Source organism: Peromyscus eremicus, chromosome 14, assembly GCF_949786415.1.
Source record: "Peromyscus eremicus chromosome 14, PerEre_H2_v1, whole genome shotgun sequence".
Taxonomy (NCBI): domain Eukaryota; kingdom Metazoa; phylum Chordata; class Mammalia; order Rodentia; family Cricetidae; genus Peromyscus; species Peromyscus eremicus.
Genome location: NC_081430.1, coordinates 42,263,926 through 42,282,680, shown reverse-complemented (window position 1 = coordinate 42,282,680; position 18,755 = coordinate 42,263,926).

Genomic DNA, 18,755 nt, shown 5'->3' with positions numbered 1-18,755 from the left:
TGCCATGATGAGAAACAGTATGTGAAGATGCCGGTAAGCCACGAGCCATGTGGCAAGGTATAGATTAATGGAAATGGATTAATTTAAGCTGTAAGAACATTTAGCAAGAAGCCTGCCATGGCCATACAGTTTGTAACTAATATAAGTCTCTGTGTTTACTTTGTTGGGTCTGAGCAGCTGTGGGATTGGCAAGTGAAAGAGATTTGTCCTGACTGTGGGCCAGGCAGGAAAACTCTAGCTACAAATTGCGCCCAACTTGGGGCAAGAGTTTCCAAATAAAACCTGAGAAAAGATTCTAAAACGGAGCTAAAAACAGCTTCCTAATTGCCTCTCTCAAGTGAGCGGCAGCTGCCAGTTTGAGCTACTGGTGGGTTCCTAGCGTGCGCGCTTGACCTGCCATATGGCGGGAATGAGGCCTCTGCAAGTGGCACATTAAGCTGCATGGTGGATTTAGCCTTTACTAGTACAAAACAAAAAAAAAAAAAAAAAAAAGGTTTCTGGGCTACACGCTGCTTGGACAAAAGCATAGACCCAAGATAGCTCCCAGAGCTGGCAGTAAAGGTAGCCATGTTGGGAAGCTGAGGTGGGCAGAACCAGCAGCCACAGCTGCTGCAGTTTAAAGCAAGAGATTCACAATAAGACAGATTCAGATGTAATAGTTTACAATGTGTGTAAAATATATGTAGGCTTGAAAGAGACAAAAAAGGTGATATATGGTGATATATAAAGTTATATAAACAAATACATAGTTTTAAAAATTAAAGTGTATAAAGAGACAGTAAAATTAATATAAAAAATAAGCCACATAAAGATGAATATTACACAGAGAATCTGGATTGTGTTGTCATTGGGATTTTTAACTGCAGAAAAACATATGATTGTAAAAGCTGTTGAGTTATGCCAAAATGTATATTTTAAAGGTACCTTGACTTCAAAATTTGGATATAAGGATATGTTGCTTTGGAAAAGAGTCTCTTTTGTTCCCACAGAAAGCCAAAGGCTATGGATTTGTTCCAGATTAAGATACATCAGGTTTGACCAGCCAAGACTCCCTGAAAGGTCACCGATGACACCATGGCTGAGATGATCCAACATCCAAAACGATTTGAAGGCAACTGGCTCAGACCATACACCCTCATGGACTATTCCATAATTCTAAAATTTTCTTTGTATCCCCATAAGATACAGCGCCCCCCTCCAGCAGGAAGCAGTAAGAGAAGCTACGCCCAAATTCCCAAATTATATGTAATTTCACTTTGTTAAGGTTAAAACCTTCCTTTTTGAAAAAAAAGAAAAGGGAAGTGCTGTGGGATGTTCTGTTTGGCAAATGTGTTGCTTATTGGTCAATAAATAAAACACTGATTGGCCATTGACTAGGCAGGAAGTATAGGCGGGACAAGGAGGAGAATAAAGCTGGGAAGTGGAAGGCTGAGTCAGAGAGACACTGCCAGTTGCCATGATGAGAAACAGTATGTGAAGATGCCGGTAAGCCACGAGCCATGTGGCAAGGTATAGATTAATGGAAATGGATTAATTTAAGCTGTAAGAACATTTAGCAAGAAGCCTGCCATGGCCATACAGTTTGTAACCAATATAAGTCTCAGTGTTTACTTGGTTGGGTCTGAGCAGCTGTGGGATTGGCAAGTGAGAGAGATTTGTCCTGACTATGGGCCAGGCAGGAAAACTCTAGCTACATGTGACATCTACTTTTGGTAGTATAATCTGTTGAAAAAGATATTTTCACTTTAAAATGTATTGCATATTTACCAATTAGAATCCATATGTCTAATCAGGTAGAAATTTTCATTTCTCTACATTTATCATTACATTTGAAGATTCATTGTCTTTTCTATTACTAGGAAATATCATTTATAATTTAATTTAACTATTATTTAAATGAAACATCTGCTCAATTTGTTTTTGTTTTTCCAAGTAAATTGTTAACAAATTTATATATTTGATGCACTTTCAAATGGACTGGACTCATTGACTTTTATCTGTTAATTATAAACTATGATTATTAATCTTTTAATGATTAATTGATCACAAATAAAATATATTCTCAAGTTTTCCTATACCTTTTAGAAAGCACTATGCTATCTATAAAAGTATTGTTTAATTTACTTCTAAACAATTTATCTTTTCTCCTTCAAAGTTATTCAGATTTTGGTTTCAATTGGAAAATTTTTATCAATTTCAAATTTTTCATTTGTGTGTGTGTGTGTGTATGTGTGTGTGTGTTTGATCAAAGGATTTTGAAAGTGTTCTCTTTGTTATTTTTTCAATAATTTGCAAAGCATCCTTTTCAGCCCTTCTTTAAAAATAAAGGAAAATTCATCTAGACATGTGTAGTTTTTAGACTTAAGTCTTTTTATTATTATTATTGTTTTGATATGAAATTTTTTTCAATATTGATTTATCTTTAATTAAATTTGGTGGTTTGAGTGAATCTAGAAATTCATCCATTTCTTTTGGATGAGCATGGCACGGAAAGACTAGGGTCAGGTGAATTTATCAGATTGAGTTGGTACACAGGATATGCTATCTGGGCCAAGCCTGGAGAATGGGAAGGGAGTTTATGGGGCAAGTTGCACAGATATAATTAGTCTCTGCAAATGGACAAGTTTTTTTATTTTAATAACACAAATGAAGAAACACACACTTTCTTTCACACACTCAGTAATCCTACAAAAACCAAAGACTGGAAACCAAAATATATACACAAAGCACCTTCAAGCCAGAAGAAACAAACAAACAAACAAAACACACCCCTACTTAACACTATGAGACAAAGAACCTTCAAAAATGCCTTTCAGTTCATTATATTTTGGCCATCTATTGCTAAGCATGTAGCCAAACCTTAAGAGAGCTTTGTTCCCCCAGTGACACTCCCACAGAGAAAGATAACTTAATTTGCATGTGGCAATCAATTGGATATAGTGTGTAGGTTAAGGATGGGAACATATATCCACTTTTCCTTTCAGCTCTAAAAGTTCCATCTGGTGCAGATCCATGAAGACCCTGTGCATATGATCATAGTTGCTGTGAGTTCATATGTGCTTCGTTCCTGTTGAGTCAAGAAAGATGTGCTTCCTTGGTATCCTCCAACACTCTTGTTCTTACAGTTTTCTGTCTCTTCTTCAGTAGGGTTTCCTGAACAGTCAGGGGAGGGATTTGATGGAGATATCCATTTTAGAGCTGAGTGTTTCAAGATCTGTAACACAATTCTTAAAAGGTCTTATTAATAAAAACCCAGAGCCAGATATTGGGGTGAAAAACTGAGAGATCAGAGAAAGAGGACAAGCCACAGACAACCTCACCTTACCTCACCAGTGTCTCATTCTCCAAAGAGACCTACTTCCTGTATACCTACACCTATATGCCTTTCTGTTCTGCCATCTCATTTCCTCTCTCCACCCAGCTACATCACTTCCTGTCTATCTGTACAGACCTCCAGACCTTTATGGTTAACTAGTGTTAGAATTTAAGGCATGTACCATCAATCCTGGCTCTCTTCCCAATGTGGCCTTGAACTCACAGAATCTCTGCCTTCTGAGTGATAGGATTAAATGTGTGCTACCTTTGCCTGACCTCTATGTTTACTCTAGTGGCTGGCTTTTTCTTCTGATCCTCAGATAAACTATATTAGGGTGCACAATATTTTGGAGAACATAATACATCGCCACAAAGGTCTCTCAATCTTTCCATATTGTTTGGTTGTGGGTCTCTCATTGTTCCCATTGGATGAAGGATGAAAGTTATCTGATAATGCCTGAACAAGGCACAGATCTACGACAGCAGAGTATCATCAGGAGTCATATTATTGCTACGTTCCTTTCATGTACAGTAGAATTCGGTTTTCCTCTACGTCTTTGAGCCATCTAGTCTCAAGTTTTTAGCCACCCAAGCAGCCTTGGGTATGGGTTCCACCTTGTGGAGCTGGACTTCACTCAAATCAGATATTGATTGGTTCCTCCTATAAGCTTTGTGCCTGTGTTTCACCAGTGTTTCCTATAGGCAGGTCAATGGTAAACCAAAGGATTTTTAGCCGTGTTGCTGTTTACATTCCCATCAAGTAGTGTGCAAAATAACTTCTGGTGCCGTGAACACTAACTAGTCTGTAGGGGTGAAGGATCTAGGCAGGAACCAGCTCAACTTCTCTGTAGTCAATGAACTGTGTAGGTGTTGTTTTCAGCGATAGGGTTTTACCATCAACTTGTGGTAAGTCACCAACATCTGTGTTGGTAGCCTAGGTTGTTTTGAGGATCCAAAGCTATCCCTTTGGCCAGCAACTTGATTAGATGTAACCCATTCACAGTGCTAGAAGCTTCATTTGGCCATGAGAAATGTCCAGTTGAGGCTACAGCTCCCCAGTTACTCAGCAAATTCATTTAGATTGCCTTCATTTATGTATATATTATAGGAAGCTTCTTCTGTATTAGGTTTCCATACAACTCCCCAAATGGCTCTTAGTTTTATCTTTATTTCTTGTATTCCCTCCTTTTTCATCCTCTTCCCTCCTCCCTCCTGCTTCATTGTGCCATTAGAGTGCTACTTCCTGCCAATCTATAACTATTAATTCTATTTTCTTATCCTAAGGAGATCCCTCACTACCACCAGTTCCAGACGCTCTACCTAACCTCTGTGGTTATATGTATTTTGTATTGTTTATCAATTTCTTAATACCTAGCATCTGCATGCAATTGAATATAGATCATATTTGTCTTTCTTGGTCTGACATACCACTTAGGATGATTTTATTTTCTAGGTTCATCTATTTTCCTGCTAATATAATGATTTCATTTTTTTAGCAGATGAGCACTATTCCATTGCATTAATGCACCACATTATCTTTATCCAGTCATGTATTAACAGACGCCTAAGTTATTTCCAATTTCTGATTATTATTAACAGAGCAGTGATGAACACATTTGAATAATTGTCTGTGTAGACGTTTGAAGCATCTGTTTGCTACATGCTCCAGAGTGGTATAGCTGGATCTTGAGGTAGGTTGATTCCCATCTTTCTGATGAATTGTCACATTCATCCCCATAGTGGCTGTATAAGGTTTAACTTGCACCAGAAATGGAACAGGGTTCTTCTTATTACTAGAAGACTTTTTGATAGAGCTTAGTGTGGTAAACATATCTTCTTTCCTATTTATCCTTGCTCCTATTTCAGCTGAATACTTGATGACATAATTTTAGTCCAATATGAAACTAACATTTAGGCTGAAAGCATTGTTTTAAGTATTTCTTTGGTTTCACAGTGAGATACATAAATTACATTGTGTTATTCTGTAATGTTCAGTTTTTGGCCTATGTTTTTGCATATCTATCTAGATAAATATTAGAATGATAAGTATATAATATCTTTTATTTTATCTTGTGGCTCAAAAGGTACACAACACATTTCAAACATTTAAGGACTATGATACATTTTTACATGTATAACTAACACCATGTGAACTTTTCTTCAATATTAATATCCTTTTGCCTTCTCTCTTACTGGTCTTGCTGTAGAGGTTTAATCATATGTATTTTTAAATAATAAATGATTACTTGTTTTCAGTCAGTTTAAGGAACGTGCTCAGACAGACTATTTGGGCTCCCGAGTGACTCTTGGATCATGTTCGCCCTCTGTGTTTTCATTCTTTTCACTGGAGCTTATCTTTTTCTAATTCTTTTAGTGTTATTCGGAGAGCAATAAGCTCCCTTATCTTTGTATGTCTTAAACTCAGCCTTGTGTGGCAGTTTTATGGTGTATAATACTAAAGTTATGTTCTCTTTATTTTTGGCAGGTATTTATTTTTTATCATTGGACAGGCATGAAGTCTGTGGCCAGCCTTATGTGATTCTTTTCTGTATAATCTCTACATTTTTTGTGGCAGTTTTTGATAGCTAATAGCTTCTCTTTATCAATGACAATTTCCCATAAAGCTTTGGTTATGATGGAAGCTCTGACTGCATCTTTATCTTACTTGTTTCCTTGTGCCTTCAACATATTTTAACTTTTACATATTTGGTTCCTTTCTATTCACACATTATATGCAACCCTATTTCAAATTTTAATGGGACTCCTATTTTTTTCAGTCACTCATTACAATATCTTTATCACCCTGGATGTTTGTGAACAGAGTGTACATTAAGCATGTTTGTGAAATTCACCATTCATTTTTCCCTGTGTTTTTGGTGTACATCCAAACTACAATGTCCCTCTATTTGCATGCTCTATGTTGAAGTGGAATTATTTAGAAGATTTACATATATTTTGTTAATATGCTTACATTAAATACACGTTGCCACCACTGATTCTCCTGGCTGTTTCTGGAACTGTTGTCGCCCCTGTAGCCACTGAAATGTTGATTTCTTTATCAGTCTGTGCTGCATAGTATTTATATTAATGTTTTTTTTCCTTGTTTTGCACTTAATATAACATTTTCAATTTCCCCAGGTTTGATGGTAGAGCTCCCAGTTTAGAAACAGAACAAAATTAGAATATTTAAGATTTTACATACAACTTTGGGTATCCAATATAATTCTTTTACTTCTAAATAATTCCAACATTGTGGTTAGCCACTAACTTTTATGGTAAAGTCAAAAAGTGTCTCCTTCTCTTTGGATTCCGGTGACTTTCCCATACATGGTGAACTGGGCTGGCCCCATGGCATAGTGGCATATACCTTTAATTCTACTACCAGGGAGGCAGAGATAGGTGGGTTTCTTCAAATGCAAGGCCAGTCTGGTCTACTTAGAGAATTCCAGGGCAACCAGAACTACAGAAAAAAACTTGTCTCAAAAAAAAAAATGAGTATTATATGGTGAACTCATTATTTTTGCATCACTGTGTTCAAATTACCAGGATGAGCACTAGAACCAAAAACCAGGTATGACCTTCAAAGGCTGACATTTACTGAGTTATTGAGTTATATCTACCAGTTACATATCATTTTCTAGAAATTCAATAGCCTATCAGAAAGCAACTATTGACCAAGCGTTAAAACATGAACTTTTGGGAAAATATTTTAAATTAAAACAATAGAGGAAATGGTACCACTGGAGTTGTTAGAGTCCAGTCCTAACACCACCCACATTCTGTCACCTATCCTCAACAGATCAATTAAGGAGACAAAATAATATTTAAAAACTGAGAAGGGACAGATTTATTTAATGAAAAGTTTTGCTGGTCAATCTTTGGCCCTGGCAAACATTCATGTTTAACTAGAAAGTAAGAGCTATGTATAACTAAAGAGTCCAGGGAAAGATGTGGTCCATTCTGTCATCACTGTTTCTTCTTCAGTCTTCTAAAAGGTGGTATGCCATTTGCCAGACTGGGTGATATCATTTCCAAAAAAGAAGATTTTCTTCTGGCTACCACCTAACTTTATCTTGATTACTTTTCTCCACATGAAGTTCTTGGGGTAGATCCATTTCAGATGTGGGTTTGGGAGGTCTATTGTTTCCATGGTGTCTAAAAGGAGGCATATATATTTCTCTTCTGAATGTCTTCATTTCTGCCAGGATAAACTGTTGCTCTATTCCCTCTTCTGATTGGTCGGCCTTACTGGCAGGTATTAAATCATGTGGTTCCTGCCCATTCTGGCCTCACTGAAACCCACAGACTAAAGGCTGTATAACATCATACAAAGATCCAAATTAATTATAATTCATCATTATGTGCACATGAAAGAGAAATATCTTTTATCATCCCCTTAAATTTTCCAAGATTAAATTAGTGAGACTAACTGCTAATTTCTGTTTCCTTAAATTACTGGCCTTTTCCACATTTGTATAACTCTATTAGAGGGGAAGGAGAGGAACATATGTAGTGATAGAGTCTGGATACTATTGAGAAAGATGAGGAGGTGAGAGAAAATACATAGTGATAGAGTCTAGATACTATGTATTATTGAGTCAAATTGGCATGCACAATTTTGAGTAACAAAACAGATTTGTCTTATTTTTCATTCCATTTCTTCAATCTTTAGTTTAAAGGAATTTAAATTCTTTTGCATTATACTTGGTGTGTCTTAAGATTGAGGGTGTTTTCAGGTTCCTCTCTTTGCTTTGTTGTCATACTGTCAATCAGAAGAGTTTCTCCTGGAAAGTATAAATATAAATTCTTTCACTGCCTCTAGTTACCACACTACCCTTCTCTCTAACTTAGTGTCAATATCTCTTTTGGGCAATGTTTCCTACTCAAAAGATGCAGCAATTGCAGATCTAGATGCATGGATAATCAGTTATCTGGTTCAGGTTAGTCATAGGGGTCTCTCTCATTTTCTTTAGACATTTAGGTTGCCCCAAACCAAAATCCATCTTACATTATAATTATTTTTTGTTGTTTAATTTCATGTTTAAATTCTTATGTTCTAGTTCTAGTTTTGAGTCTCAAATCATGTTGTCATCTCACAGGGGAAACTATTTATCATTGGCCTTCCATTCTATTCTTATGTTAGAAAGAATGAGCTCCCGGAAGTCTTTCACATAGTATAACAACCTCATGCCTATTCTAGAGACAATTAGATCATTGAGGATACAGATCTACTTCCCGAGACTTTTTTCTTTTTATATGTTTTATTGCTGGATATTTGAAACTGAATGCACATGCTAAAGTATGAACCAGAACAGAAACACCTGGTACAATTGCCTTTTAAATTCTTACTATTATTATTTTCTTTTTCTTTTTGTAATTATTAAAGTATATTCTTTTACTTTAATCACTGAATAAATTAGCCCCTCTGTATTTCTTACGTTGACCTGCAAACCATAGTTTCTTCTACGACAGTTTTGGCTTCATGATTGAGTGTTTAATTTAGCAGAATGCAATCTATTCATACCTTTCTGTAATTTATATCACATAATTTACACATATGATCAAGGTCTTATGCAATTTAGCTGTGTAAAACATTTGCACAATGTAGCTTGCAAGAAATATTCCAAACACAATGGCATTATCTTTTTTTGCTACAGTCATGAATTTTTTTTCTCTGACTAATGATGCTCACTGTGGACTTCGGCTCATCAGTAATCATAAATATTTGCAGTCATATAATGAATGTTTCTCTTTAGTTCTTAAAATAAGTCATAATTTATCTATAAACATTTAGTTCAATGAGAAGCATATGTTTTCCAAATTATTTGTCTTTGCAATTATTGATTTTGGGAAATGCTTTTTTTAAATTATGCCTTTTGTATAATGGTAGAAAACTACTGAAAATAAATTGACATCTATGAGAGCGATAATTTTCCTAACACTCAATGGACATTTTCTAATTACGATGAACCTAACTTGTGCTTAAAATTTCTTCACTCTTTTATTAAACTTTATAAACAACACCTCCCACAGATGTCAACTATTACTATCTACTCTTTAAAATGTTTTAAAATGTCAGTGATGTATGCATTAATTTAATAAAAATCTACTGATAAGTGATACAATTAAAGTATAGAATTTTTCTTGAGTTTGATTTTTTTCAAGGCAAGGTTTCTCTGTGCAGACCTGGCTATCCAGGAACCCACTCTGTAGGCCAGGCTGGCCTGGAATTCAGAACTCAGAGATCTGCTTTCCTTTGCCTCCCAAATGCTGGGAATAAAGGCATTCACCACCACAATCTGGCACATTATTATATTTTTTTAAGATTTGTTTTATTTATATATGTGTGTGTGCATAGGTGTGTGTGTGTGTGTGTGTGTGTGTGTGTGTGTGTGTGTTTGTGTGTTCATTGTATGTGAGTGCATTCAGTTATTATTGGATGCAAAAAGAGGACATCAGATCCCTTGGTGCTGGAGATTTTGAGCAACCTTTTATAGTTGGAGAGTCTTCTTAACCACTGACCATCTCTCCAGCTCCCTGTCATGACATTTTATCAAAGCAACAAGGAAAGAAACCAAGAGGGCCATTGTATGCAGTCATCTGGTATATTTTCAATTTTCCCTGAGATCAGTATTTCTTATTAATTTAAAAGCCAAAAAGCAAGCTATATAAAACAGCTCATCATCTTCATCCTTCATGTCTATCTATATATCAAAAAAAAGTACTTAAACATTAAGCTTATAAAAAATTGTATTTTCTCCTACACAATAACTACACTAAGTGGTGAAACCTACTTTTGAAAGGCATTTTCCTATAATAACAAGAACAAATGTACTTTGTTGATTCTATGGGAATTTTACATCCCAATCCTGCTCACCTCCCAGTCCCTTCATATCCTCTCTTTACTCCTGCAGCATTCCCCCAAAAAATTAATTAAAAATACAACAAAACAAACAAACAAAACATCTCCTTCCTCAGTCTTTCCAACACCTCTTCATTCATCCTAGTGGCATTGGGAGCTGTTGTGTGTTATGCCATGTACTCCCTTGTCCAATCAGCCCCACCCACAAAATGTTCATTGCAATGAGTCAAGTTCAAGGCTTCTGGCACATCTTCATGACTGGACCCTCACTGAAACTCCTCTCAGATATCCTGCAGTTGCTCAGAGTCACAGTGATCCTGTGGATATTGTTCTACTTGATTAGTCCCGTCATACACTACAGCAGGTCATAGATGGGGTAGATATTAGGGTGAGCTAACCCACAGCCCCAGATGTGGGTCTAGGTGGTAGCTGAGCTGGTCTGTCTGGGCCACTGGGAACGTGCTCCTCAAGCGAGGGGCAGAGTCAGTTCTTCTAGGCCTATGTCATAGGTAACAGCTCTCCTATGTGCATGGTGAGTTATGAGGCCATCTCTCCCATGATTGTGGGAGCCAGCTTTCCCATAGTGGGTGGGGTCAGCTCTCCTGTTATAGTGTCTTGTGAGGAGCAGGGCCAAATCAGCATGACCCTCAGATTTAAATATGCATGATTCCTATGATCCCCTTTAGCAACGCCGGCCATGGAGATCATCCCAGACTCCAGCTGCAGCATGAACACAGACCCAGACATGGCCACTGGTGGTAGCTCAAGCCTGGACATCAACATGGTTCCAGTGGCAGCACAAGCCACTCAGATCAGTATGGTCCCGGTGACAGCAAGGCCCTTGGACACCAACATTGTCAGAGGTGGCTGTTCAGACCTCGGGAATCCAGTCTTAGGTGGTAAAAGGAGCAACAGACATCAGTTCAGACACTGGCTACTGTCCCAGACATGGTAGTAGGCAGTAACACAAGCCTAGATGACATCATGGTCCTATGTAGAAGTGCAGGCCACCCAGATCAGCATGGCCCCAGTGGTGCCACAGCCTTTAGACACCAATGTGGCCACAGGTTGCAGCCTAGATCTGGGAATCTATGTGGCCTTTGGTGCTACCATGGGTCACAGACATCAACATAGTCCCTGGATATAGTAAGACCATGTATGCAGATGTGGTCCTTGGTAGCAGCCCAGGCCCAGATGTCATCATGGCCCCAGGAGGCAGCACAGGCCACGCAGATAGACATGGCACTTATGGCAGTGTGGACTCTGGACACCAACATGGTCCCTGGCAGCACAGGCCCTAGGCATTGCCTGTGGTTGCTGTAGGGCTGCATCCAGAGACGGCCCTCTGCAGCAGCTCTGACCCAGAAAACACCATGGTCCCTGGTAACAGGGCAGGTCATTCAGATTGGCCTTGCCCCAGCCAAGGCCCTACGGTCCTGGGTTGCCAGTATGTCTAGAGGTTGCTGCCTAGAACCACGGTATTCGTGTGGCCTTTTGTGGAAACATGGACCACAGACATCAACACAGACCCTGGCTGTGGTAGAACCCAAGACCCAGACACGGTCCACATCTGCAGCCTGGGCTGTGATGTCACCATGGCCTCAGGTGGCAGAACATGTCACTCAGGCTGTCATGACCCCATGGCAAAGTGGCCCTCAGACACCAACATGGCCCCAGATGTTGGTCAAGGCCACTGACATGGGTATGGTCATTGAAGGTATCAGGAGCCACAGATACTAGTTGTTACAGGGCAACAAAAAATTGGTTTTCTTGAGAACATCTATTTCTTTTATGATATTCCACTAAGATAGTCATTATTTATCCATATTTTGATAAAGAAAATAAAACTTAAAATATTATGTGACATGTGAAAGTACAATCAGACTTTTAATCATGAACTGTTTTTTATGTGTATTTTATTCTAATTGTTTGTGTATGCATGCATGTGCATAAAGTATGTATATCAATGTTTGAGTACAGATATAGAATGGAATAATGATGATGACAGAATCCAGTGCTAGAGTTCCAAGCAGTTATGGGCCTTCTGATGTGGATGCTGGGAACCAAGCATGTCTTCTTCAAAAGTAGTAAGCACTGTTAATCACGAAGGCATCTGTCCAGGCTTAGGAGAACTAAATTTTACAACTGTGGTTTTTATCATAACAGTTATAAATTTCATTTGATTTCATAAGAAGTTATTAATAATGTGTTGTAAAGGAAAAAGTGAAATTGAAGTCAGTTAATCTTTTTAAAATCAATCATGTTATGGTAAAATCACTTGGTTATTGGCAATGTCATGGTCACTAAAATTCAAATATCTCTCTGACTACTGATGCTGGTCTTATCTACATTCTGCTTAGAAGCCGAACGTCTATCTGCCCAACATGTCTCAGACATCCCATTCTTCCACATAAAAAAAAAAAAAAAAAACAACTTTAAGACTACCCTTCCTTGAGTTCCCCATCATTTGTTTATTCACATCATTTGTGTTCTTATTACTGCATCATCACAGCATTTGTAATGGAGTTCTATCTAAAATAGATCTTTCCATTGTCAACAAATAGCTTGTTCATGTGTTTTGTATTATTTTAAAATCCATCCTTAAAATAATTTTATTACGCACAATTTTATATTAATGCTTAGTGTATGACGTCCACACTAGGCTGTGAAACCCTTAGGGAATGAGTATTACTAACTAGTATTCCTTAACATAATAACTGGTCCATAGTGTCACACAACAACAACAGTAGCCATGAAAAGAATTTAGGTTTTTCTGCTTGATAAGCCTCTTGCTCATACTCTGACATTGTTACAATAACTGACTTTCTATTCCCAAAATGATTTTTCTAAAGAAAAACTGAAGATAAAGTAATAATGTCTAGACTGCTTATTCCATATTATTTTGAAGTTATAATGGGAAAATTATATAAAAGCACTTTGAGAACTATAAACAATGTAGACATATGACTTGTTACTGTCTAGACTTAAGAGACACCCACTGAATGTTCTATAATTATCCCCAGGATTTGCATTTCTGCAAGATTTAGAAAGTGACTGTCATTGAGCTCCCTGGATCACAAAAGACAATAAATTCAACTATTTTTTAAATCCTACTTTGTTGCATATGGTAAAGTTTTATATTAAAAGTTAATATGCAGGCAATTAGAAAACAGTAAAGGTAGATATATGTGAAGTGTAGGAACTGGGGAAGCAGCTATGAATTTTTACGTAAGATTAGCAGGGCATTTATTCACCACAGGTGTTAGTAACATACTCAATATACAAGTATGTAAAACTCTACATATAATGTATCTAGTAAGAATTCCTCCATAGGTGGTAAATAGTAAAATTATACGGTCATTTAGATATAACATACCCACCAGCTATAGCAGGCAAAATTAGAATAAATGTGCACAAAGTATTTAAGCTTGAGTAAGAAATTATTCCTGTAATGTATATGAGAATTCAGCTTATTTAGTAGGATTTCATATTGGGTATGGTGGCCAACTACAAACAAGTCAACTTTTATGACTCTTAGGGGATATTAACCAAAACAGAAATCAGCAACTTTAAAATATGGAACACAATAGCAGTGGAAGAGTCATGCATGTAGCCCCTTATGCCACTCATTAGTAATGAGGACTGTTCAATTTGAGGTACTTTATTTTTAGTTTTTAAAATATTTATCATATTATCTTGCTTTATAATTTTACCAGTTTACAGAGAATTGGGTCTTATTATGGCACTCTGGGGGAGGGGGGAGGGCAGAGTGGGAGAGCAATGAAAGAGATATAGAGGAAGACGTTCTGGGATAATGGAGAAACCTGTTGTGTAGTGATACATTGTGTGCCCTAATAAACTTGCCTGGGGATCACAGGACAGAGACAGCCACTAGATTATATATAGGGGACAGACAGTGGTGGCCCACACCCTTAATCCTATCATTTGGGAGGCAGGGATCAGTCTGGATCTCTGCGAGTTCAAGGCCACATTGGAAACAGAGCCAGGCAGTGGTGGCACACACCTTTAATCCCAGTGCTGGGAAGCACATGTGCCTTTAATCCCAGGAAGTGACATGGCTGGGTTTGAGGAAATAGGGACTAAAGCAGTTGAGCTGAGATCTTTTCAGGTGAGGACTCAGAGGCTATCAGTCTGAGGAAAGAGGATCAGATGAGGAGTTGGTGAGGTTGGCTGTGGCTTGCTCTGCTTCTTTGATCTTTCAGCTTTTACCCCCATATCCGGCTCTGGGTTTTTTTTTTATTATAAGACCATCTAAGATTCGAACAAGACTGGTGCTAGGGAAATTCCCAGGAGTCCACAAGGATGACCCCAGATTAGACTACTAAAAATAGTGGAGAGGGTGCCTGAACTGGCCTATACTGGTAATCAGATTTGTGAAGACCCTGTCATCATAGAACTTTCATCCAGTAACTGATAGCAGATGCAGAGATCCACAACCAAGCACCAGGCCAAGCTCCAGGAGTCCAGTTGAAGAGAGGCAATAAAGATTATATGAACAAGGGGGGGTCAAGGTTATGATGCAGAAATCTATAGAGATAACTGAACCAAGCTCCTAGGAATTCACAAGCTTTAGACTGACAGCTGTGGAACCTGCATGAGACTGGACTAGGTCCTTTGCATATAGGAGTCAGTTGTGTAACTTGATTTGTTTGAGGGACCCCTGGCAGTGGGATCAGGATTCATCCCTGGTGCATGAGCTGGCTTTCTGGAGCCCATTACCTATGGTCAGACATCTTACTCTGTAGCCAGAAGTTACCCTGTGCTTGCCTGGCTCCCATGGACTTGATGTCCCACAGCCATTCAGACCCAAATGAACACACCGAGGCTTATATTAATTAAAACTGCTTGGCCGTTAGTTCAGGCCTACCACTGGCTAGCTCTTACATTTAAACTCAGCCCATTTCTGTTAATCTATATATTGCCATGTGTTCCATGGCTTTACCTGTGTGCTGTTACATGCTGCTCCCTGGCTGGCATCAGCTGACTCAGTCTTCCCCTTCCCATAACTCTCTTTGTCTGCTTATCCCACCTAAACTTCCTGCATGGCTACTGGCCAATCAGCATTTTATTTATCAACCCATCAGAGCAACACATCCACAGTATACAAAGCAATATCACCCAGCATTACTCACTCTTGATGCAGGGGTGTAGGGGCTTGGTTCTGCCTCAGCTGAATGTACCAGGCTTTGCTGACTCCCCATGAGAGGTCTTATCCTTTTGGAGGAGGAGATAGGGAGTGGGCCAGGGAGTTGGGATGTCCTGGGGGGCAGCTGAAGGAGAGGGCAATATGAGGTTGGTATGTAAAATAAAAATATTTTTTAAATAAAAAAAGAAAAAAAATATTTTCAATAATCCCAACTGCTGTTTCTTTACCTTCCACTCCTCCAAGTGCCCTACTCTAATCCCCCGACCACCTTCCCTCTCTCCCAAATCCATTCCTCTTCTGATTCCCTTCAGAAAAGTGCAGGTCTCCCAAGGATATCTACTGAATGCAGTATAACAAGATACAACAAGACTAGGCACAAACTCTCATTGTTGAGGCTGGGCAAGGCAACCCAGTTGGAGAAAAAGGGTCCCAGGAGCTGAGGAAAGAGCTAGAGAAATCTCACTCCCAATGTTAGGAGTCCCACAAAAACATCAGGCTAATAACCACAGCATATATGGAGGGGACCTAGAGTGGACCCATGCAGGCACAGTGATTTCTTCTTCAGTCTCTATGAGCCTCTATGAGCCCTACTTAGTTGGTGTGTTTGACCTCTCTGGCTCCTATAGTTCTTCTTCCCCCTCTTTTTTGGTATTCCTAAATTCCAAGGGAGGGACTCAATGGAGATCTCCAATTTGGGCTCCTGATCTACCTAATGCTGGGTGTGGATCGCTGCATCTACTCCCATCGGCTGCAAGCAGAAGTCTCTCTGATGATGAACAGATCTATCAGTATATTAGACTACCATTAGGAATCATTTTCTTATTTTTTTTCTATCATAGGTCTCTGGGCTACCCAGACTTTGGTGCCTGGTCATCCAGGCAGTGTTTAGCATGAGCTCTTTTCATGACATGGACCTCAAATTAGACTAGTCATTGATTGGTCACCTGTGGGAGCCCACAGAGGTTTCCTAGTGAAATCTGAGGATGATTGGACCACGGGCCTGGGTACAAGGTGTTTGGAAGGTTCTACACTTGGCTGTATCTAGTAGGGGGTGGTCTTTTGCCTAGCTCCTTGTCACTGATGTAAAAAGCCCTTTTGAATAAAGTTCTGGGTCATTGAGTATTGACCCAGGTCCTCCTGAAGCTATCCTATGTTTCTGTCTTCTTCTCGGCTAGGCCTATCATTCTATCTAATATTTCTTATTCCTCTCTCCTCCTCATAGGAACCCTGGAAAAGGTGGGAGCTGGCCTCCCACAGTCACCCCCACAAGTTTTGCTCCTGAATTGCCCCAGCACATCTTTCAGGCAGGGTAAATTGTAGGTTGAAGGTTTTGTGACTGGGTTTGTATCCTGATCCCACCACTGTAAGCCTATCCTGGTTACAGAGAATGTCTGGGTCAGACTTCAAATCCTCCATTACTAGGAGTCCCTGCTAAGGCCACTCTCATAGAATGCTAGGAGTATCTTCTCCACCAGGTTTCCACATCAGTCTCCCCACCACATCACTCTTCCCACCACCAAATTTTCTTCAATTGCAGTCATCTCTCACGTACTCTCTCCCACCATTCTTCCCTACAGCTTGATCCCTCCTGTTCCAATTCCCACTCATCTCTAGTCCACTCACAAAATCTATCTTTTTTCCATTCCCAAGGAGATCCATGCACCCCTTTAAAGCCCTTCTTGTAACTTAGCCTTTTGGGTTCTGAGGATTGTAGCATGATTATCACTTACTTAACCGTTAATAATTCTCAGTAGAGGAAACTCAAATGGCTGAGGAAAACTTAAAGAACAGTTCATCGTCCTTAGCCATCAGGGAAACGCAAATCAAACTACTTTGAAATTCCACCTTAGTATCTTTCAGAATGGCTAAAATTAATAACACAAGTGACAGTTCATGCTGGTTCCTTGGAAAACTGGGTATCAGTCTATCTTAATATCTAGCTATACCATTATTGGGCATAGACTCAAAGGATGCTCCAGCCTACTACAAAGATAGTTGCTCAATTATGTTCATAGCGGCTTTATTCATAATAGCCAGAAACTGGAAACAAAATAAGATGTATCTCAACTGATGACTGGATAAAGAAGATATGGTACATTTACACAATAGTGTTACTCAGCCTTTAAAAAATGACATCATAAAATTTGCAGGCAAATGGGTCAAACCAGAAAAACAAACAAACAAACAAACAAAAACATTCTGTGTGAGATGACCTAGACCCAGAAACACAAATATGCTATGTACTAACTTACTTTTAAACAAAATTGGTGTTTTTTGGTTTTGGTTTTTCCTTCCCTCTTGCCATTCTCCTTTGTCTCCTGTAAGTACCCAAACACTTTAGGGCACTTCCTGATTTTTGTCTCAACTGTAACTTTTTTGCCCCCTTCCATTCTCTTTCTCAGCATTCCCTATTCTCCTATTTAGTTGCATGATCCATAGGCATTCTCCCCTACTTAAGTACACACATGCATACATACATTACATTAGGACTCCTCTATAAAAGAGAACATGCAATTTTTTTTTGTCTTTCTGACATTGTCTCACTTCAGAAAATATAACTGTATTTATTATAACCGTATAATGATAGCTCCTCAGCACTGAATTTTTTAAATGATCTAGTATGGAATACACAGTTTGAAACAATTTCCTTATGATGCATTTATAATTACAATTTTATATGTATACCAAAATTGAAATTTTAATATTAAAAGTTAAATAAATGAAGTTCTAGCAATACACTATGGATAAATATGGAAATAATGACCTTCCATATTCTCAAAAACAGTATCATTTATACTAAAAGAATAATAATTATTGCTCACTCTTTTTTACAATTTTGTTATGCATCTACAAAATTACTAAGGTGTTGCCCTTCTTCTTTTATAACACTAAAAGAAAGAGCTACACATGAACTGCACAAGAAAAACAAGTCATTTGCACATTCCAAGTTTGTCTTGAATTCAGCAACTCTGTTTTCCAATGGGGACAAAAGAGAGTTTATCTGCGTGGGAGGAAGGTTGAGAGGAGTAGAGGGAGAGGAAAAAAATCTATTTCCAATAAAAGAAAAACAAACAAAAACAAAAGAATGAATAGTTAAAACCATCACTCACAATGGTAACAGCCCTTACCATTTTGCCCTTGCCTCTTCACCTCCTTTGTTAGACTGAAAAGTAAGATGTGTTAGTTTATGCTTTATCTCCTCATATCATTTTATTATCCCACAGAAGTCTGCATGTTTGCTAATGAGAGACAGAAAACAAGTACATCTGGATGAAAAGGATGTATGGAGAAGTTAGGAAGAGGAGATGGAGGGAAAACCATAATCAGGACATATTATGTGAGAAAGAAATCTATTTTCAATGAAATGGAAAAAAAGAGACATTCATTTTACTGGTTTGTCTTCAATGTTAT